The 27,083-nt window shown below is 36.8% G+C and overlaps 1 protein-coding gene across 1 annotated transcript in view; it reads left to right on the forward strand.

Annotated features, from left to right (window-relative positions):
- THSD7B (thrombospondin type 1 domain containing 7B) overlaps nucleotides 1-27,083 on the forward strand; it is a 1,079,744-nt gene that overhangs the window by 683,421 nt on the left and 369,240 nt on the right.

Consider the following 27,083-nt stretch of genomic DNA (forward strand, 5'->3'; position numbering starts at 1 on the left):
CTACAGTGCCTAGATCTTCCAGGGGAGTGAAAGCACATTGAAACCTTCTATAAATCTTTCTATGTGAGAATTTAAAATGCTGGCCCCCTTGGGTATCACCCTCATTGTCATCAATTACCAACAATAACGACTCATTTTATATAGTGTTTTAAGGTTTACAAAGCACTTTATATTCATTAGCTCATTTAGTTTTCATAATAATTCAGCAATGCCACATTTTGTTATTATCCTTATTTTACAGATAAGGAAACTGAGGCTCATAAGACTTAAATGAATGGCCCAGAATTACATAATTGGTAGGAATCTGAGGCAGGAGTGAAACTTAGGTCTTTCTGACACTGAGTCCAGCACTTTATCCATTATAATTCAGTGCCTTACCAGCAAAACAGTAGAAATGGAGAGGAAGCAGTGCGGCCACAGACTTACACAACCACAACTTCTTGGAAAATACAAAAAGTTGAGAAATCTAGCCAAGCCAGAGGCAAAATAAAACAAGTAGCACTTAATCTGTCTCTCTCTTTCTCTCTCTCACACATGCACACGATCACACATACACACACACATACACACACACAACACACACACACTTTCTCTAATTATACACAAACTAATTTTTTTTTTTTTTAACATGAGGCAATTGGGGTTAAATGACTTGCCTGGAGTCACACAGCTAGTTGAGTATTACATGTCTGAGGCTGGATTTGAACTCAGGTCCTCCTGATTCCAAGGCCTTTGCTCTATCCACTGCGCCACCTAGCTGCCCCTACAAACTATTTTTCTATTTCCTCATTAAGCATCATTGTAACTACCTAACGACTAAGACACTCAGTCATTTTAGTGCTTCAAAGAACCACATTCACATTCTATTTTCCTTTCCGTTTCTCCCTGCTCTGATGAATCAACAATGAACAGGTATTTATTTTGTGTGAATTATATACAGAATAGTACTAGGCAACTGAAAGACAAAGACAAAAATAGAACAGTCCTTTTACCCTCAAACAGCTTACATTCTTTTGGAGATATGTTTTTATAGAAGTATATACAGAATATACACAAAATAAATACAAGGTAGTTTGGAAGGGGAGGAGATAGGAGAAGGGAGATACCAGTAGCTGGAGAGATCAGAATAGGCCACATGGAGAAAGTAACACTTGAAATTAGCTTTGAATGAAATAAGGGATTCTAGGAGATGGAGCTGATGTGTGGGGGTTGGGTAGAGTGGTAGGCAAGTATATTTCAGGTATAGAAGACAGTCAGTACAAAGGCATGGAAACAGGAAATCAGGAAGAGCCGTTTGGTTGTGCCATCATGCATGTGGAAGGGAATAACATATAATAAGACTGGCAAGATAGATTTGGGCCACATTACCAAATTGAGGAAGTTTGTATTTCATCCTAGAATTAAAGAGGAATCACTAGGGATTAATGAAGAGGAGAATAACATGGTTAAACCTGCACTTGGGGAAAATCACATTGGTAGTTTCGTGGAGGATGAATTGCATAGGAGAGAAATTCAAGACAATGTACCAATTAGCATCTGTTGTGATAGACTTTCTTTTTTTTTTTTAACATTAGCAGCTCACATTTATTTTTTTTTAATTTTTTTTTCCATATGCTTTTAAGTTGAAAATTTTTCTCCCTTTTTCTCCCCTCCACCCTCCCCACGATGGTGCACAATCTGACATAGGCTTTACATTTATATACCCATTAAACATATTTTCACATTAGTGAAGTTGTAAGTAAAAATTAAAACCAATAGGAGGAACCGTCAGAAAGAGGAAACAAAACTCAACAGAAGGTAAAAATAAGTGATAGTGATTCAACTTCCATAGTTCTTTCTTTGGATGTGGACAGCATTTTCCATCCCGAGGCCTCTGGAGATGTCTTAGATCCTCGTAATGCTGAGAAGGGTTCAGTTTAACATTCTTAGTCATTGCATAACATGGCTGCTATTGTGTACAAAGTCTTCTTGGTTCTGCTCACTTCACTCAGCATCAGACCATATAAGTCTTCCCAGGTTTTTCTGAAGTCAGCCTGTTCATCATTTCTTATAGCACAATAGTATTCCATTACATTCATATACTACAACTTGCTCAGCCATTCCCCAATTGATGGGCATCCTCTCAATTTCCAATTCTTTGCCACCACAAAAAGAGCTGCTAGGAATATTTTTGTACATGTGGGTCCTTTTCCCATTTGTTTGATCTCTTTGGGATATAGCCCTAGAAGAGCTATTGCTGGATCAAAGGGTATGTACATTTTTGTAGCCCCTTGGGCATGTGATAGACTATCTGAATGGTTATAAGGCCCATGAGTTCATGGCCCTCTGAGTAGAAATAACCTATCCTGCTTTCTCTGGCCAGATTGTTTAATAATACTGCTTTGATCATACAACTCCCTTGCTTAAAAATCTTCAATGGCTCCCTATTGTTGAAGAATTAACTTAGTGCTCTGCCTTTTGGAGTTTTAGCCAAGGAGAGTTTATTACTGGTGGTCATAAGTGAAGAACTAGGCCATGGATTTGAAAGCAGATATCATAACCATGTTCTTCAATCAACCAGAGTATGACTGACCAACTTCTATTCTTACCTCTGGATACATAAAACCCAGGATTAACTGGGAATGGTAAATGGCTGAAAGATGAATGGGATACAGTACAATGTTAAGAAGACAGGTATAGAATTAGTACAATGATGAAGGTGTAGCTGGCAGGGCACAGTGACTGAGTTGTGTTTGAAACATTCTAGCAGCAAATACTTCAAGTTGAGCAGGTGCTTGAAAATTATTCAGCCTAGAAAAAGTATTCTTTACTATCGGGATACATTACCCCATAGCATTTTCAGATTAATAATACCAACTCTACCAAAAGGCCTTTTCTACAACCCTTTTTAATAATGTCAAGCTTTCTAGAAGCACTACAAAAGAGTGTAAGTCTAGGATCCTGACTAAAGATGATTTCATAAAGAATAAAATCAAGACTCTTTAAATTGCTGTCTAAGGTGTTCCATAATTTGGCTTTAATATGATGGCTTAGCCTTATTTCTTGCTACGTCATTTTACAAGTGAAGATCTATTTGTCATTCCTCCTGTGTCCTTCTACCCTTCTAGCCCTCTAATGGAAACTATTTTGATTTATAATCAAAATAGTATAGAAGTAGAACTGAACAGGGCCCAGGAGAGATATGGGGGGATATCCACAGCTAGTGGGTGTGGCCTAGATCAATATCCAGCAAAGGAGACTGAGAAGGGGCAGAAGGTAGAAGGAGAACTGGGAAAGAGCAGTATCACACACACACACACACACACACACACACACACACACACACACACCCCCAAACCAAAAACAAACAAAACAACAACAAACTAGAGCAAAGAGAATATTAAGGAAAAAAGGTGATCAAAAGGTCTAAATACTAAGTACTTTGCAAATATTAGATCTCATTTGATACTCATAACAGCCCTATGAAGTAAGTGCTGTTACCCTCATTTTACACATGAAGAAACTGAGGCTGGCAGTAGTTAAATGACCTATGCAGGATCACACAGTTAGTAAATATCTGAGGCTGGATTTGAAGTATCTGAAGCCTTCCCGACTCTAGATCTACTGCTCTATTCATTGTAGAACCTAGCTGCCCCAGAGGTTGCAGAGAAGTCAGAAAGGGTGAAGACTGAGAAAAAAAGGCTATTAGAGTTGGAAAATAAGATATCATTGGTAATAAAGAAAAAGATTTTGAGGAAAAGATAATGGATTCAGTTTTGAACATGTTGAGTTGTGGGAAGTCAATTTCGACATGTCTAATAGACAGCTGGAGATTAACAGTTAAAGATGTTAGAGATAGACGAATAGATCTGAGATTCATTTGCATGGAGAGGATAATTGAAGCTATGGGAAATCATCAAGTGAAATATTGTTGAAAGAGAAGAGAATTGAAGAGGAGAGGAGAAGAGAGGAGAGAAGAGATTAAAAAAGACAGAGAGAGAGTCCAGGACAGAGTCTAGGTTAACACCAGCAGTTAGTGGGTCTACCCCAAATAAAAATCCAGCAAAGGACACTGAAAAAGTTCAGTCAGACAGATAGGAAGAGAAGCAGGATAATGTTGTATCATGAAAACCTAGAGAGAAGAGAATATCAAGAAGAGATTGATCAACACCATTATAGGCTGAAGTTTAGGAAATGAGTATTATATTTGGTGTCATTGGTAACTTTGAAGGAAGCTGTTTCCATTGAATGACAACAGACACAGAAAGAAATAGATAGGTAGATTGATAGATAGATAGATAGATAGATAGTTGATGTTTGTCTTTCATTCTTGGAAAGGACCAATAACATCAGGAGGGTAATGTCTTGACTTGCAAGTGAATTGGATTTAATTGAAGCAGGGCTGTGCAAATTCATCAGTCTCACTCTCTCATCCAGGGTCATCTGAGTCCAGGGCAAGACCTGGTCAATACAAGTGGAGATGGCCCCAGATAAATAGAAAGACAGACAGACAGACAGATAGACATTTATTAAGTGCTTTCCATGTGTCAGGCCCTGTGTTAAGTGCTAGAGATGTAACCAAACAATATAGTTCCTATCTTCAAGGATCTCACTTCTTTCTAAAGAGGCAAGGGAACATATAAAGAAAATTTGGAAAGAAGGAAAGTATTTGGGCAGTAGAATGATATGGATATGGCCAGGAATCACTGTAAAGCCCAGGATCTGGGCATTATAAGACCTAACAAAGCCCAAGTTGTTTCAGGCGAAGATTCCCATTTTCTGATGGAGAGAGGGTAGAGATGATGGCCTGAGTATAGACAGCATGGAATGGAGATGACTGAGGAGTGCTATGGAGTCAGGGTCTTAATAAGATAAGACCAACGTTGGTTTATCAAACCAACCATGTTGGTTCCAGGAACAGAACCCAATTTTCCACTATGGGAGGAGATAAGGATAATGGCCCTATCTTCCCCTCTGAAAAATGCTACCATCTTTCAAGACGCAACTCAAAGTTTGCTTCAGCTATAACATCTTTTCATAATCTAGGTGACAGGGAACTAAATCTCCTCTGAACTCCAACAATGTTTACTGTCTTACTACTACCCACGTAGTATTCAGATTTCATTTTGTCTTATGTATTTCTAATATCTCCTATGAGGTTATTAAATTGACAAGGGTTAGAATTCTGACTCATGTGGCATTATTATATAATGTAAAATACACTGGCATTTGAATAAAAACAATCCAGATTCCAGTCCAATTCCTATCACTTATTAGCTGAGTGACCACAGATATGCTATTTAATTTCTCTGAACATCAGTCACCTCTTCAATAAAATGGAGATAATACTAACTACCTCAAAGAGTTGTTAGAACAATTTTTTAAACTGTAAAGTGTTGTATAAATGGGCTGTCAGTGATAATAATTTATTTCCCTTACAGCACCTAAACAATGCCTTTCTGCAGTTCAATAAATGTTGGAATTAATGAATTATCTAATTTCAGGACATTAGGTAATTTATTTAGTTCACTATCAAATCCTGCCTAAGACACTAACTATGTGACTTTGAGCAAATCATTTAACCTCTACTTGTCTTAGTTTCCTCATCTGTAACATATTAATGGTACCTATATCCCAGAGTTTTTGTGTGAACCTTAAAGCACTATATAAATGCTATCATTACTATTAACCTTAAACTGTTATTAAACATGTAGTATATTAAATAGAAATTAAAAGTGGCATTTACATAAGACATAAGTGATATTTTGGGCTCAATAAAAAGATTTTATATTTCTCTATGTTCAGCTAGTCAATAATATTCAATTCAATAATCAATATTATTAAATTATCCATGCAGGAAAATGAAAAAGAAAAGACCATGAATTTCCTAAATAGCTATGTCATCATTATCTTCAGCAAATAGTATTGAGTTTGTAATATGTGTTAGGCACTAAATAGCTAACGCAACATATCACTTAAATAATAGTTTACTGGTCCTGAACCCCTCTTGAATTTTAATGTCTATCGCTTCCAGGATGTTGTCTCAAGATAATACTTACTGAGAATCACAGCATCATAGGGCTTTCCAGCTAGAAGAAAACTTAGAGAGAGACCACATATCATAGCCCACTCATTTTGCAGAGGAAGATTCTAAGGTCTGGAGAGGAGTTTTCACTTGCATGTAGTCACAAATCTAGACAACCAGGGTTAGAACTCAGATCTCATTACTCCTTGTCAAATTCTTTCCCTTGTAATTGGGAAAACAGTGAGACTGGAAGAAAGGTAACATTAATTGGAGGGATAGAAGAGAGGACCTGATGGAAAAGGTGTCAATCTCATTGACCTTTTTCATAGATATCAGAATGCATAATGTGAAGATTTAAATACACAGCAGCTTTAGATGGTTTGTTGCCTTAATAAAATACTGAAGCATTTCAGAATCTGAGAATCACAGATTTTGATAATTGGGGCCTCAAAGACTAATTGTATACCAAATTAACACTCAGTATAATATTCCTGACAAGTAAACATTCAACCACAGCTTGAATATCTCCAAGAAGAATGAACATACGACTTCTGGAAAAAAGTTTATGCTACTTTTAGACTGCTCTAATTGTAAAGAAGTTTTTCCTGACATCAAACCTAAATTCCTACCTATGAAACTTCTACCTATTCATTCTAGTTCAGTTCTTTGGGGCCAAAGAAGACACATCATCCCTTATCTACATGACAGCCCTTCAAAATTTTGGAATGCAGACATTCCCCCTTCCCTAGCAGAATTCTTTTTGTTTTCTCCAGGCTAAACATCCTCAGTTCCTTCACTTTATTATTGTGATGTGAATTTTAAGCATTTAACCATCCTGGTTGGCCTCTTCTGGATATTCACCAGTTTATCAGTGTTCTTAAACTCTGGCATCCAAGCTGAACAGTGGTCTCTAAATACCATCAAAATGGGAGAGAGTACAGATTATCACTTTCTTATTCCTGGAATTTATGCTTCTCTTAATGCAACCCAAGAGAGCATTAGAGTTTTGGCTGGCATATGACACTGCTGACTCCCATTGATTTTTCAGTCTATTAAAACTCCCTATATCTTTCTCAGAAAAACTATTGTCTAACCCTGCCTCCCTCATCTTATACTTGTGAAGTTCATTTTTTTAATCTGAATATAAGACTGAATTTTCTATGTTGAATCTCATCTTGAAGAAATAACATATATGAAGCACTTTGCAAACCTTAAAGTTCTATATAAATGTTATTTATTATTATCTTATGGAGTGACCAATGTTCTTGCCCTGTAAAGATCTTTTTTTAAGATTCTTAAACTGTTAACCTGTGTGCTAGCTATAACTCCTGGCTCACACATCTGCAAATTTGACAGCTAATGCAGTTCAAATCCAGGTTCTACCCAGATCTTGAATTCATCCCCCTTGCTATAAGTACCAACTCCAGAGAGCCTCCAGTTTCAGGTTCTTCATTTACCAAATAGTCCTGTGGAAAGCATGAGATTAATATCCATTGTGTGTTCCTTGGACTGCTCACAGAGAGTACAGAAATGGGTACCTAAAGTTATATATTTCCTAGTCAATAAACATTTATTTTTTTAATTTTTAAAATTTTATTAATTTATTTTGATTTATCAATAATCACTTCCATATGCTTTTGAGTTTAAAATTTTTCTCCCCATTCCACCCCACCACCCTTCCCAAGACGGCGCACAATCTGATATAGGCTATACATGTACATTCCTATTAAACATATTTTCACATTGGTGGTATTGTAAGTAAAAATTAAAACCAATAGGAGGTACCATCAGAAAGAGGAAACAAAACTCAACAGAAGAGAAGAAAAATAACAATTCAAGTTTTACAGTTCTTTCTTTGGATGTGGACAGCATTTTCTATCCCGAGGCCTCTGGAGATGTCTTAGATCCTTGTATTGCTAGGAAGGGTTAAGTTTATCAATATTAGTTATCACAACATGTAGCTGTTATTGTGTACAACATTCTCTTGGTTCTGCTCATTTCACTCAGCATCAGACCATACAAATCTTTCCAGGTTTTTCTGAAGTCATCCTGTTCATCATTTCTTATAGCACAATAGTATTCCATCACATTCATATACCACAACTTGCTCAGCCATTCCGCAATTGATGGTCATCCTCTCAATTTCCAATTCTTTGCCACCACAAAAAGAGCTGCTATGAATATTTTTGTACATGTGGGTCCTTTTCCCATTTATATGATCTCTTTGGGTTTAGCCTTAGAAGTGCTATTGCTGGGTCAAAGGGTATGTACATTTTTGTAGCCCTTTGGGCATAGTTCCAAATTGTTCTCCAAAATGGATCAACAAGCATTTATGAAGCACACACTATGTGCTAAGAATTGGGCTACAGGGCAAAACACAGACCTTACTCTCAAGGAGCTCATAGTGCAATGGAAGAAAGAAGATTCCTGGAATTCTTGGGTTTTGTACTACAATTGGAGAATGCTTCTGGAGTCTGGGAGAATGGCTTGGGAGATGTTTTATTATTAATTGTTCTATTGTTCTACTTTTTCGTTTGCCACTTCCATGCTAAGTCAATGCAGCATTTGGTATCTAATCATACTTCAATGGAAATTAACTCCATTTTGCCAAGGTCTTGTGACTTGTCATTGTTCAATCATTTCAGTCAAGTCTGACTCTTTATGACTCCTTATGGAGTTTTCTTGGCAACAATACTAGAATGATTTGCCGTTTCCTTCTCTCGCTCATTTTACAGATGAGGAAACTGAGGCAAACTGAGGCAAAAAGTGACTTGCCCAGGGTCACACAGCTAGTAAGTATCTGAGGCCAAATTTGAATTCAGTCCTCTTTACACCAGAGCTGGCACTCTATCCTCTGTGCCACCGACTAGAGCCTGCTAAAATGCAGCAAGTTCAGGAAGGACTCCGAATTCACTAGTAAGTGAGCAACCTAAAGCTAGTTTCTTACTAGGTAAGTCCACACCATGCTTCACAACTACTTGGCACTGAGGGATAGAAGGTTGCTAACTCTGAAGATTATTGAGAGCACAATACTCATTCCTCACTTCTGCATACCAAAAAAAAAAAAGTGGTGCACATAAAAAAACCACTGAGGTAAGTAATGGACTTTCCAAGATTCAGATGCTTTTTTTTTAAATGAATAATAACAGGTTAAGTGGCTATTAATCTTACCTTGTGGTTAAATATCATCATCATCATCACTAGCAATAATAATAATAGAGAATGATGAAATGCATTAAATTGGTTTTGAAATGAATTATGAATGGGCAGGTTGGTTAACCTTGGAAAGGTCATTGGAAGGGAAACTTTTTGGCCTCCCCTCCTCAGTTCTTAGACTGGTAACCTATTCATTATAACATTTGTCTCTCTTTGGAGTAAAAAAAAAGTGCTTTAAAAAAATATCTGTGTCTCAGGATGAGAATTATAGTCTCATTTGGGCTGGAAGAGCCCTTAAGGGGGTTAGCAGGCTCAGGTAGGATTGATTTGGTTACCTTGAAACTGTCTTTAATAGATGGATGTTTTGCTCTAACTCTGTACATCTTTAGTGACAAGGAATCCACAGACTTCTTGGGGAGCATGTGTGTTTCTCCTTCTATTCTTAAAGCATGTCAAATTCTGCACAGGGAATTAATCTGCAAGCTGTATTTTTAGTATTACTCTGGAGCTATTTTACTCAATCTTCATCATCTCAACATGCTTGGATATTGCCATAAGTCTGGAGACTGTTGTCATGTGCTACCAACTTGATTGCAACTGATTTTGTCCAGTCCATAAGCCTTCATCCTTTTAGGTCTTGTATTGAAAGCTTTGGCTCTTAAAAATGATCTTCTACTTACTTTCTTTAAAAACAAAGCAAGACTCATACTACCATCTTAAAAGAAAAAGAGTTATGCCCCTGGGGTTAGAACTTCCAGAAGACAGAGTATTTTATAATTATTAACTATTATTATCAGAGTTAATATACTTTAATTGAGTCTTCCTAAAGATAAATAAGAATAGCGTTGCTTTTGAGCTTTTGTCTCTATCATTTTGAACTGTGCTATTTTTTGTATACTTTATTACCATAATTTTAAAGATCTCCCTGAGTGAGTGACTTTTACACTCTGTACTGCTATACACTATTTGGGGATTTTTCCTTTTATTGACAACATTCTTTCACCTTTCCTGAATTCATTCAATATTGCCAATTAGCATGCCTTATTTTAAGCAGTCTTACCAAGACAATGGCAAAAGCATGTTAGGAAGATTATTAACATGAAAAGAGTTCATGTATTTTTAAAACATTTATAATAGATCTGTAGTTTTTGAATATATTCTTTTTAGTTTTCATTAGCAAATGTTCTAAAATATAAGCTTATAATGAAAGTCTTGTGAAGCTAGGAGTGTTCCACAGAAACTCTATAATATGGACTTAATTTGGCAAGAAATAGGTAAGCAACCAAAGTATACTATAAGCTGATCATGAGTTAGCATTGCCATTCCAAAAACTGAATAAGGAAAAATCCAAAATAGCCTTGAAAAACATTCATGCTTTCAGTTTTCCTAAGTAGAAAGCATGATATGTTCAATTCATGATATATTTATAGACCTTTAGAACGGAAAAGTTCTTAAGAATTACCTACAGCCTTCCGATTTTTATAAGTGTTATCCACAGTCTGGGGGTAGAAGTGGGCCTGTGGATGCCATAAGAGACCTGGCTCTGGATCCCGGTAGCTTGGGTCCAGCAATGCAGAGTCTGACCCCAAAGAAAATAGATTAATCTTTCCTCACAGGTTTGAATCATTGCCCCCACCTCAGATTTCCGTGTAAAATCTCCAAAACAGGAAGTTTTTGTTTTGTTTTATTTTTGTTTTTGTTTCGCAACATGCACCTCTATGAAAATCTGGTAAAGCATGTAGATCTCTTCTCGGAACAATGTTTTTGAATAAATAAAATATCCAAGATTACAAAGGAAACCAAATATTTTAAAATTAAGACACAGAAGTCTCCTAATCATTCATTTAGAAATATTTAAACCATGAAAACATGCCCCTTCATTCCTATTATAGTGTTCCAGGAGATAAAAGATAACTTTTTCGAACTAATCAAAAGACATTTCATATGCACCTTGGATTTATGCTCTCTGAAATCAACCTATCCTATTTTAGCCCTCATTCCTTAACCAAGTGAAAACACATATCAATCAATTAGTCAAAAGACCTTAGAATAAGTATAACAATCTTCCAAAGCCCGATGAAATAAAATTATACCAGACAGGATAGATATTCCAATAGGCAACCCAGGGCCAAGATAGTTTCATTTTATTTTGAGCCAAAATAAACTTATTAGTGATATCTTCTTCACAACTTGAGTTATTATCTAGAAGTTACCAATGAATCTAGAAGGAAAAGGCATTCAATAAAATGGAGTTTTTTGTTTTTTTTTTTTAGTACACCTCAGAGGATCAAAGATAAAACTTATCTGTAACAAAGAAGGGAGCTATGGAAGAAGGTCATTGGCTCCAGAGGTATCTTAAGAGTAGAAGACTCACTCTGAAAGAAATCTCAAGAAAATGTTAACTCCCTCCCCAACTTCCCCTCCTGATGGTCTCACAGTTAAGTTTTTGCAGATTTGGGAACAGAACAATTCTGCCAATTTCTCAGTTTCCTGAATCTTAGATCCACATTGTTCATGCTATACACATTGACTGCCCATTCCTTCATTGACTCTTAACAGCACAGAGCAGGCCATTAAACTGAGTATTTTATTCATTTTGAGGTTTGATAACTAAAGACAGATCTGGACGTTTGGAAATGTTTCGAAGTGGTGTTGCACAGACAATTGGGGAGCTTAAAAGAGCTGGGATCCTTTAGAATGGAGAAGAAAAGATGAGAAGTAAATTAACATTGCCATTTAGTGCCTCAAAAATTGTGATACTGGTAACATGAACCAGTTGATATCTGTCTCTATTCAGCAGAGAACTACTGGCTTAAATTGAAGGGTGGCGGGGTTAGGTTACATATAAGGAAAGCTATCTTGACAAGGTGGTTTGACATTGAAAGAGGGAGAGAAGATTTTTTTTTGTTTCATTTTTTTTTTCACATATCTGAATGCTACTGGAAATGGGCTAGACATTTATCTTTGTAGAATGGTTCAGGTACTGTTTGGGTTAATTCTAAGGCATGCAGGCATTGACGCTTTAGGGTTTCTCTCAGCCCTTAAAGAATTATATTACCAATAGGAGACCATAGGTTGGATGAAATCCTTTCTTTTAAGGCAGTTTATTGAGTGCTTTGAAAGAATTCAAATGTATTATCATATAAACCCATGACAAACAATGTATTAAAGTGCCCAGGCTTCCTTCTGGACATAGTATACAAGAAACATTTGCTATGATAGCCTAAATAATCAGACCTGGAAATATTGAGCCAGGAAACCACCATAGACCTGAGAAAGTGAAATACCATTCTTACACTTGAGGTGAAGAGAGCTTGGCAAGGCCTAAACTTCTGATTTGGAAGGTACCTCAGCATGGCCTCTTAATCATCTCCCCATCCTTCCACCAGGGAGAAAGTTACATGTGAAATTAGAGTTCTGGCCAGATTATTCTTCCGCTAATTTCTGGCCACCTTGAAAACCTCTTCATTATGTTTCAAGCATTTTCAATTTTGGTGGAACATTGACTAAACTGTGACTTTTCATTGTCCTCAATTGTGTTCCAGTCATAGCTTTTGATCTATCCTTGGCATCATGGTCATTTTTATCTCAGTTTCCAAGGCTTTTTTCATCCTTTTTACAATAGCTTTCCTTCCTTCAATTACCCAGACTTTGGAGAGATTGGAATGTTAAACAGGAATGAGATGCATTAAAGCAAAGCGAGTAAAGAGAAAAAAAATCATCAAATTATCTCTTGATTTCCACACCCAATCCAACTGTTCTTTTGCTAGTATTAAAAGAACCTGACTCCTTCCCCTGCTTTTATTTAGAAATAGCCTAAGGAAACAAAGCACATTCTATTACTTCTGCCTACAAGTTTGCTCTTTCTTGGAAGAAAGCAGAGAACTTAGTGTCAGTAATGAGTTTATCTTGGCTCCAAATAAAATGAAACTGTCTTGGTGCTGGGTTGCTAATTGCTTTTGGACACGGATCAGATGAATTCTGAACAGTATTTGCTGTGGTGAACAGCAGCTTGTGGGAGTTGAGATGGCAGAAATTGCATAATTTGTACACAATACCTTAAATGTGTTTTGTGCCACTCTGCATTCCCTGAGACTGACCTTCACCCTCTCAAGTTCCCTTGTACTTTACTACTTTGTATATATTTGTATTAATTCACTTTATGATATACATTATGTATAAATAAATAACATTTTATATGTACATACCTCTTTCATTGGAACATAACCTCATTGAGAGTAGCAATAATTTGTTTGACTTTTCCTCTTAGTATTTGTATCCCCGGTGGCTAGCATAGTGCCTGGAGCATAGTAGACCTTTAGTAAATACTGATTGATTGATAGATATGGCATCCAGAGTTTAGATGTTAATATGACCATATTAGAAGTGGGGAAATTGAGGGGGAAAGTATTAACAGCAAGTTAGTGTAGCAGGCAGTCATTTGAAATTATCTGATTCCTAGGTCATTATTTTTTCATGCAATACCAGTGGTGTTTCTCAATCTTGGTGATTTGATAATAGTAATAGTGATTCTGAGTGATTTTGAAGCTTGCAAAGTATATCATATACCTTATCTCATTTGATGATCCCAGAAATCTTGCAAGATAAACTCTGCAGATATTATTATTCCCATTGTACAGATGAAATTGAGCTTCATAGAGGTTAAAAAACTTCCCCATGGTCATATAGCCATTTATTGTTGGGAGTCAGGATTCAAACTCGGTTGTTTACTAATACCTAGATTTTATACTCTTTCTCCCCTGCCATGTTGTCTCTCCTAATCACCTACCCTTGGTGTCTCCAGGTAATTTTAATGAAAATGAGAATTTTTAGAGAGCCAGGCCTGGAGTCAGGAGGACCTGAGTTCAAATCTAGCCTCAGACACTTACTAGCTGTTTGACCCTGGGCAAGTCACCTAATCCTGTTTGCCTCAGTTTCCTCATCTGTAAAATGAGCTAGAGAAGGAAATGACAAAGCACAGAATCTTTGCAGAGAAAACCCCAAATGGCCTGACAAAGAGTTAAACACGACTGAAAAATGACTGAACAACAATGTGAATTTCAGAATAGATCTTTAGTGGTTACACCTGTATATTTCATTACAACATTTTTTTAAAAATCATCTCTCCCCACAAATTTATAATCATTATTTCTTTTTCTAGTTGCTGGGTCGATGGTCAAAATGGTCAGCCAGCCGCATTTAACAAGCAGCTACTATAGACTATCATTGTTATACGGTTTTCCTTTTACCAACCCCATTCCCTGTAGGCCCTTCTTCTCTAGCTTCTTCTCTCTTCAGAGCGACTAACAACATATGTTATTGTCATGTTTTCCCAATTCTGCATAGGAAGGACAATCCTGCCATGCTTTTTTTCCTCTTTTTTTTGATGTGGATCAATAAAGAAAAGATGAAAAGGTTATAGCATAAGACTACATCCTTTTGTGTTGTATTACCATGTCAACTTGGGATGGCTATATATGTGTCTATACATATAGGTATGTATGTGTATGTCCATTTATGTGTGTATATATATACATATATATGTATATATATATATACACACACACACACACATATATCTTTACTATTATATTGCCTTTAATGTACTAGCTTCTGTAAATTTGTTAAACTATTTCCACTTTCTAAAGACACTAGTTCTGGTTTAAAAAAGTCTTTAAAATATTGTAGGAAATGTCTTTTATACCAGGTTATAAACATTTCCTCTAATATTACACAATGTATGGTTTCCATTTTGTGTTAGCAGTCAGTGTGTATGTGAGAATATATTCTTGTATAAAATGAAGGCAAAACCATTAGCCACAAATAGCTGCTTTGAACACCAGCTGCCACTGATAATCTTGTACATTCTCAGTAGAGTTGTAGATTGCAACAATATATGGAAGAATGCTCTGTACATGCTTGAATATATACTTTAGTCATTCAATTATTAAATTTTAGAGCTGCAGAGACCTTAGAGATCATCATTCCAACCTACTTTTTTTTTTGAAAGCATAGGAAACTAAGGCCCAAGGAGGCTGGCATTTATCTAACACTGCAGAGGTAATACATAGCAAAGCTGAGAAAAGAATTGAGTGTCCTGATTCCCTGTCTAGAATTGTTTCCATGCTGGTTCCCCAAAGAATGTGTGAATCTTGAGCGTGTATTTTTAGATGTAGAGATCATAACACTTCAATACTATGGCAATCTTTAGAAAATTCTTTAAAAGAGAGATTAAAAATATCAGTCTGATTTGTGCGCAGTGTTGACTACTGTTGTTTTGACTAGAATGGCCAATACTACCTAAAATTAGTCACATGAATGAGTTAATTAGTTGTCATTCACATCCAGGAAGATAGTAGATACATATTACATATATTGAAAAAGGAGATGAAAGCCCCCTTTGAGAAAATACAGTAGAGAAAAAAAAGCACAACTATGTTCTATGGCAGCCACCAGATAAATATTCATCAAAATATTGCACTATAGGAGTGGTCCTTGCTTTTTGTATACACAGTATATGAACACTCAAACTTGTACAAAAAAAGATAACATCAGGGAGTGCTTATATTGCACAACCATTCTTCAGTTTACAAAAAGATTAACAGAAGAACATCTTTGAATCACAAACTTCAGTAAAGTATTTTAAACATCATTCAGTGTTTCAAAATTTTATTGATAATTAGTCAACTAGTGTTAATTATTGCATGCCAGAAATTGAGGACACATAGACAAAACAAAAAAAAATTATCTCCTCAAGAAGCCTAATTTCTGTTTGGAGAATATAATATGTTCTCTTATAAGATTCTGCAATGTTTGGCATGATTTCACATGTATAATTGATATCAAATTGCTTGCCTTCTCAAGGAGGGGGGAAGGTCAGAAGAGAGGGAGATAAGTTGGAACTCTTTTTTTAAATGTTAATTTTATATGTAATTGAGAAATATTTGATGAAATAGATAAAATATATTCCAAAAATAAAATTATACGACATATATCTAAGGTAATTTGGAAAGTGGAAGCACAAGGAACTCAGGGTCAGAAAAGATTTTATGTAAATGATGATATATAACTGAGTTTTGAGCAAAACAAATCTTAAGACCCTCTTTTGTCTCTTCTCTTCACATGCTTAGCATATATTTATTGACATTTTCTTTTTTCTTCTGTTCTCCCTCTTCTCCTCCTCCTCCTCCTCTTTCTCCTTCTTCCTCTATATATTAACTTATACATATACACATATTTATACACAGGTACATATTTACACAAATGTATTTATTGATGCACACACAAACGCACACACACACACACACTTCTTCCTTTGGTGACTATCAGTTTTCATAGAGTCCAGGGTTACTTCCATGTGTATATGGCCAGCTGATTTATATATTCCATCCTACTCTCTGTGCTGAACTGACATATACTGATCTCTAATTGCCTGCTGGACAGTTCCACTTGGGTATCCTCCATACCTCAGTATGTCCGCAACTAAATTCAACCTCTTCAAATCTCCTCTTCTTCCAGTTTCCCTGTTTCTATTTAGGGATCCAACAATATCTCAGCCACTCATACTAAACTTAAATGCCATATTCACATCTTTTCCTTCACCCTCTGCATCTGATCAGCTGGCAAATCCTGTTGACTCCAGAATATATTTTTTTTCATGTCTCCCTCTCTCCCTTACCTTGTTCCCACCCAAAGTAAGACCCTTATCTTCTTTCGTTTGAGCTATTGAAATTATGAACACCCTCATCTCCTAGCATCTGTTCTTTCTTCTCTCAAATCTAACTTTCACAATCTGACAAAATAAATTACCAGTTCACAGGTCTGTCACTCTCATGCTCAAAAATCTCTAGTATTTACCGATGGGATAAAATACCAAACTCCCTAGCCTGGCCAACATGGAAGCCCCTTGACAATCTAGCTACAACCTACCTTTCCAGCTTATTTAAAATTGCCCTTTTTCACATATTCCACATTCTAGATAAACCGTACTATGAATTCTTCTGAAACCACACATGGTTTCTGCTCCCTCTGTGTATTCACTCAGGCTATTGTTTCCCATTCCTGTGATGTACTGCCTCCCCATATCTGCCATTCTAAATACTTTTTTTTGGCTTCAAGGCCAGCTCAGATGCCATCTCTGCTTTTGGGATCTCCTCAGCTAGAATTATCTTTCCCACAAACATTACTAAAATACTTAGATTTATCTTCCATTCACCCAAATCAATCTTATTTTACGCTATAGTTATTTTTTAAACTTTTTCCCATCTCACCTCTTTCCAAGTTCCTTGAGGATAGAGACCTTATTCCTCTCCCCTTGTATCTCAAGTACCTGGGACGTTTTATATTTCCTTGTCTGCATACATGCTGCTTCCCTTCAGTAGAATTTAACTTTTGAAGACTTGGACTATTTCTTTTTCTTTCCTATCCCCTCCCCCAGCATATAGACTTGAGGCAACAAGACTTCTGGAACACAAGGCCTCAAGGTAGCCATCCCCTCCTGTCTCTGTACCCAGTCATGCAGTTGTGTGTTGGGTTCATTGCTCAGGGATTGCCTGTCTTCTTAATATGGATAGAGATTTCTCAATTTCCACATTCATTGGCTCATAACCCCTAACATAATTATTCCAAAGAAAGTGACTTTCTATAGGGTTGTTAATGATACAAATGTTTATGGGCTTACTCTAATTATAGACTTTTCCCCAACAAGAAGGGGAGGGATGGGTAGTAAAAGAAGGAAATCAGTGAACAAACCTGAATCAGATATGGAACAGAATATATTCCTACATATAAAATGATAAGAATAGGAGACAGTAATGTATACCTACTAGTATAATCAGCTGGGAAGCTAATACACCATGTTTGCAAGGCTGCAAATTAATTGTTTTACACTTCATGTCTCACTAGGATTGTCCAATCGAACAGCAAAGCATAATCTTTTCTGACAGCCTTCTTCTCTAATGTTTTCCTTGTCACAAGACCAAACATGCTTCTTCGGACATGACTGCAATTTATTCCAGTAGTTGATGCCCTTGTCACAAGCACTGAAGGCATTCCTGGACCTTTGAGGGCTCACAGGGTCCATAGTAGAGGGCAAAAAAAATGAAACATAAAAAAAGAGGCAAGGAAGCCAGAAATGTCTAGGAAAAGTCTAGCTAGTTTAGGACCCCACTCAGATATTATGCCAAAATACAGAAGAACCCTTCTTTCCTTTAATGCCAACCTGGAATCACATTGTATTTTTTCATATGTCATCTCTAAGAAACTCTCAAGCTGGAAGACATTCCTACCAGATGTAGCACCACGCATTATCAACTTTTCTACCTCAGTAGACAATTATAGGGGCTCAACCCAGTCAGACATGACTTCAACTTGGCAAGGGAAAACTGCATGTTTTGAAGGAGAAAGAAAAGTTGTGCTAGACTGAAACACTGATTGAGTACACCCTAAAGATCATGGAACAAGAGGGATTGTCTAGTGCCTGGCACCTAAGTAAATGCTTAAGAAATGCTTATTGACAGTTTTTGTCATCATTGTTGTTGTTGTTTTGCAGTGACAAAAAACAACAACCCCCCCCCAGAAATTAAAGGGATATTCATCAATTTTGGAATGGCTGAAAAATATGTCATATAAATAATGAATTTTATTTTTCCACAAGAAATGACAAAAGGGCTGGTTTCAGGGAAACCTCGGAAGACTTAGAGTGAGTAGAACTATAATAACAACATTGTAAAGTTAAATAAGCTTGAAAGAAATAAGTTCAGATTGATCCAACCACAATATCAAAGGATTGATGAGGAAACATGATCTCAATTGCCTGATGAATTTGTCAAGTACAAAAAACTAAGACCAGCAAAGTGATCAGTGAATAATAATTAGGAATTTTACTCAGGGTTGAGGAATTGCAATCCAGGGCACTAGGCTGCCTTTTCAGATAGGAGTGCCCAGAAAGGGGAATTACAGAGTTTGAATACACTCTGGAGAGGCAGCTAGGTAGATAGGTGGGTGGGTCACCAATTATTTATTGCAGGGTGATAGCACCTTCCTGGAAAAAAACAAAACAAAATAAAACAAGACACAGGTTCAGTTCAAAGTGCTTCTAGGCAACAGAGAAAGGCCTCTGACCCATCCCCAAGCCTGGGTTACCTGTAGGGTCAACTGAATAGCCAAATTGCAGGGAAGGTAATGGTTGCAGAAGTGTCTTTGAAGGTATCTAGGTCCTGGAATAGGGACAGTTAGAAACTGCTGGTCTCAGCAGAGACATCCGAAAGTTTACCTTGGGAGTAGGGATGGTTGTGGGGGATAGATTAGAAACTGCTGGGCAAAACCAGTAGAGACCAAGAGTTTCTCAGGAATTGATAAACTCAAGATTCAGAATAAGACATATTTTTGAACACGAACAATGTAGGGAATAATTTTGTATATTTGTTACAAAAGCTTTGTTCTTCTTTTTCTCCAAATCATGGAGGCAGGGAGGTGAGAAGCATAAAAAACAGATCCTTGTTATTTAAAAAAAAATCAATTTAGAGACAAAAAAATGGAAGCACTTATTATAGAACTAAATGAATTAAAAAGTAGTATAATGAAAAGAACACTAAATTTGAAGTATAAGGAGGAACCACGTTCAGATCCTAGATCTGACACTTAACACCCATTACACAGTTTGGGGGCAGCTAGGTGACACAGTGGATAAGGGATGGCTACAGTCAGAAAGACCTGATTTCGAAGACCTGTGGGTCAAGGCCTCAGACACTTACTATCTGTGTGACCTGGGGCAACTCATTTAATCTTGTTTGCCTACATTTCCTCATCTGTAAAAATGAGCTAGAGAAGGAAATGGCAAACCACCCCTGTATTTTTGCCAAGAAAACCCCAAAAGGTGTCGCAGAGTCAGACATAATTGAAAATGACTGAACAACAAGAAGACCCTCTTGGCTTTTACCTCTTTGGGCCTCAATTTTCTATTCTGTAAAATGAAAGGGTTAGATTAGTTTACCTTTTCAATCCCTTTCAGCTCTAATTCAATTCCACTCAAATCATTAAATGGTTATTAAACACCTGCTAGTACAAAACTAAGTGCTAAGCTACAGGGATGCAAATAATAAAAGAAACAATTCTTGCCCTTGAGGAACTTAGTGTCTCCTGGTCCTAGAATGAGGGAAGTTTCCTTGAGGCTGTTTAGAACAGTCAGACCTATGGGAAGACTCAGTTCGCTGTCCTCAGTGCAAAAAATAAATGAGGATACCATGCAGATTTATTGCTTCTATATGACATGGAGATAATTAATATCCTGGGCCCTTGCATTTGTTTTCAGTAGAGAAAGCCAAATTATTTCTAAATTCTAGTTTCACATCTCATTTTTTACTTCGTTATTGTAACTAGAGTGATTATACAATGAAAAGTTAAGTTTCTCGAGCAATGATAAAGTGCTCTTAAAAAAAAAGATAGTTCCAGTTTATGACAGATGTGGTTAAAATTGCTGTCGTGCATATGCTTATTAAGAGCTTTAACTGGTATTTCCAAGAGCAGGTCCTTGTTTTTTATCTATAATTGCTTGCTACCGCGATTTGGCACCAACTTTTCCCTCTTCTTTTATGTGAAAGGGCAGCAGGTAACTGAAGCACCGTCCATCTGTCACACCCAAAAGCAACTGTTAAAAACTACCTGACTCATTTTTTTCATGTTTGGGAAGTTGGTCGCACAACAGCTGTTTGCAGAGATACAGGTGAAACTTATGTAAATACTGCCATATTTCTTTGGAAATGGAATAAATCACCTTCCACATGCAGTGGGGGAATTAGCATATTTATTCTCTCATACCTGCCAAATCCACATTTCCTATGTACGTATGTATAAAATAGGGTCTTAAGGAGCACAGGCCTTCTACTATATCAAATAGTTATAGGCAATATTCTTTAGAGCAGGGAGTATGTGACTTTTCCTAATATATAAAAGAAATGCCAAAAACATTCATACAGTTTTATTTGAAGCATCTATTCAGCAAAAGGCACAGAATCTAAATTGGGGAGAGCTCATGGAGAGAAACTGATTTGGCATATTTTTAGGGGGCTGTGGGAAAAAAAACTGCTTGTGAAGATGAGTGCTATTCTTCATTGGTTTAAAACTTTGATGATGGATAGAATGTTGGGCCTGAAATTAACAGGACTCATTTTTATGAGTTCAAATCTGGCCTCAGATAATTCCCAGCTGTGTGACCCTGGGTAAGTCATTTAACACTATTTGCCTCAGTCCCTCATCTGTAAAATGAGCTGGAAAAGGGAATGGCAAACCACTCTAGGATCTTTGCCAAATGGGGACATGAAAAGTTAGACACAATGGAAAAATGACTGAACAACAGCAACAACAACAACAATAAAAAATGTTTCTTACATTGGTGTTCAGAAGTTTCTTTATTGCCCAGCTAGAGGCCATGTATCTCTTTCCCAAGTGTTCCTCAGCAAGTTTCAGGAAATGAGCACCTGCCCTCAAGAGAACATGAGAAACTCAGGCCTTGAGCACTCAAGGAGTGCAGGAGTTGGTCCTAGCAGCAGGCCTCTGATGGGTTTTTATATTTTTAGCTAGGGATATTTATTGGTTACTTTCAAGTTCTAATATATTTACTATATAATTTGATATTATTGAATAATTTAAAGATAAAGTTGTTTATAATATTTTGCCACTGATATTCTGTCCTTTCTAATGATCTACATATGTTTATCAGTTATTTGGGGACACATACATGTTGTTTACTAGGTCTGGCCATGTGCTTGTCTTGTAACTGAAGAAACATATAGGGAAAAAAAAAACAATCAAAACATCTCAATACAAAATGGAAGCTTCAATCAAAATGGAATCAGTAATGCTAAGATAATAAAACTTTCACTGAATGGAGGCAGCATGGCGTAATAGTGTGATGGACTTGGAGTAAGGAATATCTGGTTTTAAGTCTCTCCTCTGCCAATTACTGGTTGTGTGACCTTGGGCAACATATTTAACCTTTCTAAGCTTTGAGTCAATGGTAAAATAAGGAAGTTCTTGATAACCTCTAGCATCCCTAATAGCTCTACATCTGTGACCCTAAGCCATTTTTCAGTTTCTTCTTGAAGGCCTTCAAGGATCGAGAACTTACTGCCTCTTGTGAAATAGCCCAATTCCATTTTGGACAGCTGTAATTATTAGGAATTTTTTTTCCTGAGATCAGGTATGTACACATTGTTCTTGTTGCTGTGTTCTGGAGTCAAACAGAATAAATCTAATCCCTTCTGCAAATGACAGCCCTTCTAATACCTCCTCAACCTCCCTCCACCACCTCCCTCCTCCCCCACATATACACCTGCCTCTATCTTCTTTCTCCAATCTAAAACCTTCAGCTGATTATCATACTCAAGAAACTTCACTATAATATTCATCTTTCTCTGGAAACTATCTAATTTGTCAATGTCCCTCTTAAACTATGGTTCTATGGAATACTATTGTGCTATAAGAAATAATGAGTAGGATGCTTTCAGAAAACTTTTGGAAGACTTACATGAACTGATAAAAGTGAAATGAGGAGAACCAGGAGAACATTGTACACAATAACAGCAACATTGTATGATGATTAACTGGGAATGACTTCGTTATTCTCAGCAATACAATGATCCAAGATAATTCAGAATGACTCACGATGAAAAATACTATCTGCCTCCAGCAAAAGAACTGATGGAGTCTGACTGCAGAGCAAAGCATACTTTTCTAAACTTTATATTTCTTGGGGTTTTTTTGTCTTCTATTTTGCAATGTGTTTAATATGGAAATATGTTTTATATGACTGCACATGTATAGTCTGTAGAAAATTGCTTGCCTTATCAAGGAGAGGGGAGGGAAGGGAGATAGGGAGGGAATTTGAAACTCTAATTTTTTTAAAATGGTAAAAATTGGTTTTGCATGTAATTGAGAAAAAATAAAATAAAAGAATAACAGAACTGAGCAAAATATTCCAGATATCAGGAGTCCTCCATAACTAAAGAACTGAAATGAATTGAACAACTACATTGTTACTAATTCAGTGCAAGGTGTTATTCTAGGTGCTGGTTATGGAATGACAAACAAACAAAAAGGACCTGACCTGAAGGATCTGAGTTCACTAAAACATAAGTCTTTATATTAAAATAAAAAAAAATACAAGGTAATTTGACGAAGAAGACAATAGTGGACCAACTCTCCCATATGGTCATGGTCTCTGGAGGTCCAGCCAGGAGGTTACTGTTCTAGTTGGAAAGATAGTGAGTAATAGCAAGGCAGATGGCATGATGCCCTAGAAAGGTTTGCTGAATGGGATGTTGTTCCAGCTAAGATATTGTAGGAGGTTAGATCAGCTTGCACTCTTTCACTCACTCACCAGTCAGTATTGTTCCAGATACCCCAAACTGAGTGGGTTATTTCATGATTATCTGGTGAGATTATTTACTGTTTTCCTAGCCATGAAACTGGACTCTTTTACTTCTGGCTTCATAGAATTCAAATCCCATTAACCTAACCTGCCTTCAGACACCTTGCCTTTTCTTTGGATGTCTTTCCTATTTCCATTGGCTTTATTGCTCCCTTGTCTTAATGCCATTCTAGCTGGATCCCCTCTATGTCTCTTTTCTTGAATTTTTCCTGCTAGTACTATTATCTACTATTCTGTGGCATCTTTTCTATTATAGTTTAAAATATTCTGTTCATTAATCATCTAAAGCTGAGGTTTCTGCTGCTTTTACCTTCTGATATTTTCCCTTCTATGTTCTGCCCCACTTTGTCTCAATATCACCCCAACTACCTCTTGGAGCTACAAAATCTCTACTACTTATTTCGTATAAAAGAGTGAGTGTGGTAGTAGAATCACAATTTTAATCCCCAAAGTAATACTGTGCAGCTTGTCCTGAAGTAGGAATCCCTTCGTCAACAACTCCTACAATGATTATATAGTTGTAAAGCTATCACCATTCCCATAACTTTTCCATAGCCTTGGCTCTGTCCTTCAAGTCACTGCTTGCCAATTTATTATTCTTTTTAGTGATCAAAGCCAACAAGCAATGGTAATGAGAGTTTAATCTGGCATTCTTGACCTTGGTTGATGGAAGAAAATTTATTAAGTACTTACAATGTACTAAGCACTAAGTTAAGCATTGGAAATATAAATAGACCAATGAGAGAGTCTCTGCTCTCAATGAGCTCACATTCTAATTGGTAGAAACAACATATTTATGTGTGGTAAGCTACAGAGGTAATGGAAAGCCTTAGGTATCAGCAGCAGCATGGATGATTAGGGATCAGTAGCAGCAAGGCCTAGTATTTCTTTGGGTTTACTATTGAGAAAATGGGGTCCTGATGGAGTCTTCTTTTAGGATGGGGCCATTTTGGGAAGATCCTACAACTGTCCAATGAGTAGTCCATACCTTATTATGCAGCCATTAGAGGACAAAGTCATTTAGCCTCAGTGGCTCTTCAGGAAGGTTTCAAACACCTTCTCTACCAATCCCTCCCAGGCACAGAGTTTTAGTTAAGAATTTGTGTATATGGGACACCAGGGAGTGGTGGTAAACTGGTGATCATCTGGTAGTTTTCAATTCAAACCAATCCAATAAGCATTTATTAAGAGCCAACAATGTGCTGTGTTAGACATTAGGGATAAAACACAAATTAAATAGTCTTATTATTTAAAGTCTTTACATTCTAAAATTCTCCTAATGGGGAAGGGAGGCCCACAAAATACAGCATGTAAATGTATACATATGTATATTTGTATACACACACACACACACACACACACACATAAAACTAAAGTGTCAAGAAAGGTCCTTATAGAATTTTGCATCCATGGTTCATGAGCATGCCTGTGTGTTGTGTGTGTGTGTGTGTGTGTGTGTGTGTGTGTGTGTGTGTGTGTGTTTGTGGAAGTAGAATACAACAGGGTATGAGGGCCTCCAAACCTGAATGGAGATCACACAGATGAAGTCTCAACCTCAGGCTGAGGTTTGTTGCTAAAGTACCTAATACAAAATATCCCTTTCCTTATGCACAGCTTATCCCCAGGAGTTTTAGGAGTTAGGAGTCATCAGTTATTCCTATCTTCATGACTCACCCTGATCTGAATTTTGGTGGGAGGTTCCCAGGGTGTTGAAAAGTCAGGTGACTGAGAAAAGAAGAGAACCATGACTTTGACTTCCCCAGGCCTTAGTAGAGGGGTGGCAGTGATGGAACCATGTCAGTAGCACTCTGGAATCACTCACCCTTGAAAGAATCTTGCTGCTTCCTCCAAGATTGGAGAACTGATTTGACCCCTTCCAATTTTAGCCATATTTTGGACAATGAACCAGTTGCTCTACCACAGTTATACTTCTAGCCTTTATTTCCTCCAAACTGACTTTCTAGCCACCCTCTCTAAACCATGCTACCTATACCATTGCCATCTTCTTTATCCCCTAGAATCTTAGACTTTACTGTTGAAACACGCTGGGCTCTGAGACCTGAGCTTTTATTTGATCTGATGAGGAACCAATGTTGCAGCAAGCACATGTGCCCCATCTTCTCTTTATGTATTGTTTTCCTCTACTAGAAAGTTAAGTCTTTGAGGGTGTGAACTATCTTTCCTTGTTAGATTATATTCCCAGTAATTAGCATTCTGCCTGGCAAATAGTAAGTGCTTAATAAAAGCTTTAACCCTTAAATCATTCAACTCACATATAGTGTACTTTAGGTAGAATTTCATCATGATTCAAGTAATTTTGTAACTGATAGATTTTTTTTTCTTTAAATAATTTAACATTTTCTGTGATGTCCAGTGTAGTAAGAGAAAGCATAGTTAAGAATGACTGAGGTGGAGTCAGAAGACCTGAATTCTAATCCTGCTTATGATACCTTCAATCTGTTTTACCCAGGGTAAGTCATTTCTGTTGTCCATGTCTCAATTTTCTCCTCTGTGTAAATGGGAGGTTTAAATGTGAAAATCAGTTGTGTAATGTTCTATAAAGCCTTATGTAAATGTAAGCTATTATTGCTTTGAACTTTCACCTCTTTTTACTCTATCCTCCATCATCAGAAATAAGCTTCTAGAGGATAAGAATAATGCCTATGTAGGTTTCTTTTTTACAGTTGTGGGCACAGTGAATAGGAAGGCATGGAAAGAAGGCTCTTAAATGATGAGAGTGTTTATCCTGTTTATTCAACCACTTTTCTTCTGATATCCTATGGTAAAGCCTGAATAAAGTGCTTTAATGTTACCTAGGGAATAAGTATACATTATTAGCTTACTATGCATCTCTTACTTGATGGAAAATCCTTTATTTCATAGAGGGCCCAAATAATTGGGGAGTATGTTTCCTACATGTAAAATGAGTTGTATCTTTCTATAAGCAAGCTTATAATTGGGCTCCTGCAGCCACACTGCTTCACACATGGTACTTTTGAATCAATTAAAGCACCCTAACAAGCAATTACTGTTTTATTGTTTAATTCAATTTTCACAACTCATGCTGTTCTACTCAAAAGTTGTGTGTGTGTGTATATGTATGTATGTATGTATGTATGTATGTATGTATGTGAGTATATGTATGTGTGTATATATGCATTTAATAATAGGCATACCTGTTTTGGAATCTCTCATTTTGGAAAAAAAAACCTCTTAAAACTCTTAAGTAACTACACACTGTGGTTTTATGTCAATTAAGAGCAAATGGAAGGAACACGTGAAGGTGTTTTAGTTAAAAAAAATTTATTTCAAAGCCATTTGGGTAATAGGAAGTAAAAATGTTATCCCTATAAGTTAAAATAGCTATTGAAATGTTGCCATTTCAAAGTCCACCAAATACACAGAAGACAGAAAGTTCTTTATTAACTTAGTGAATCTTACTAGTGGATCTGTTAGCAACCCATTGACTGCGGCTCTACATTCTCCATCCCCTTT

The sequence above is a fragment of the Phascolarctos cinereus genome, unplaced genomic scaffold, assembly GCF_003287225.1.
Source record: "Phascolarctos cinereus isolate Bilbo 61053 unplaced genomic scaffold, phaCin_HiC Scaffold_726;HRSCAF=1367, whole genome shotgun sequence".
NCBI lineage: Eukaryota > Metazoa > Chordata > Mammalia > Diprotodontia > Phascolarctidae > Phascolarctos > Phascolarctos cinereus.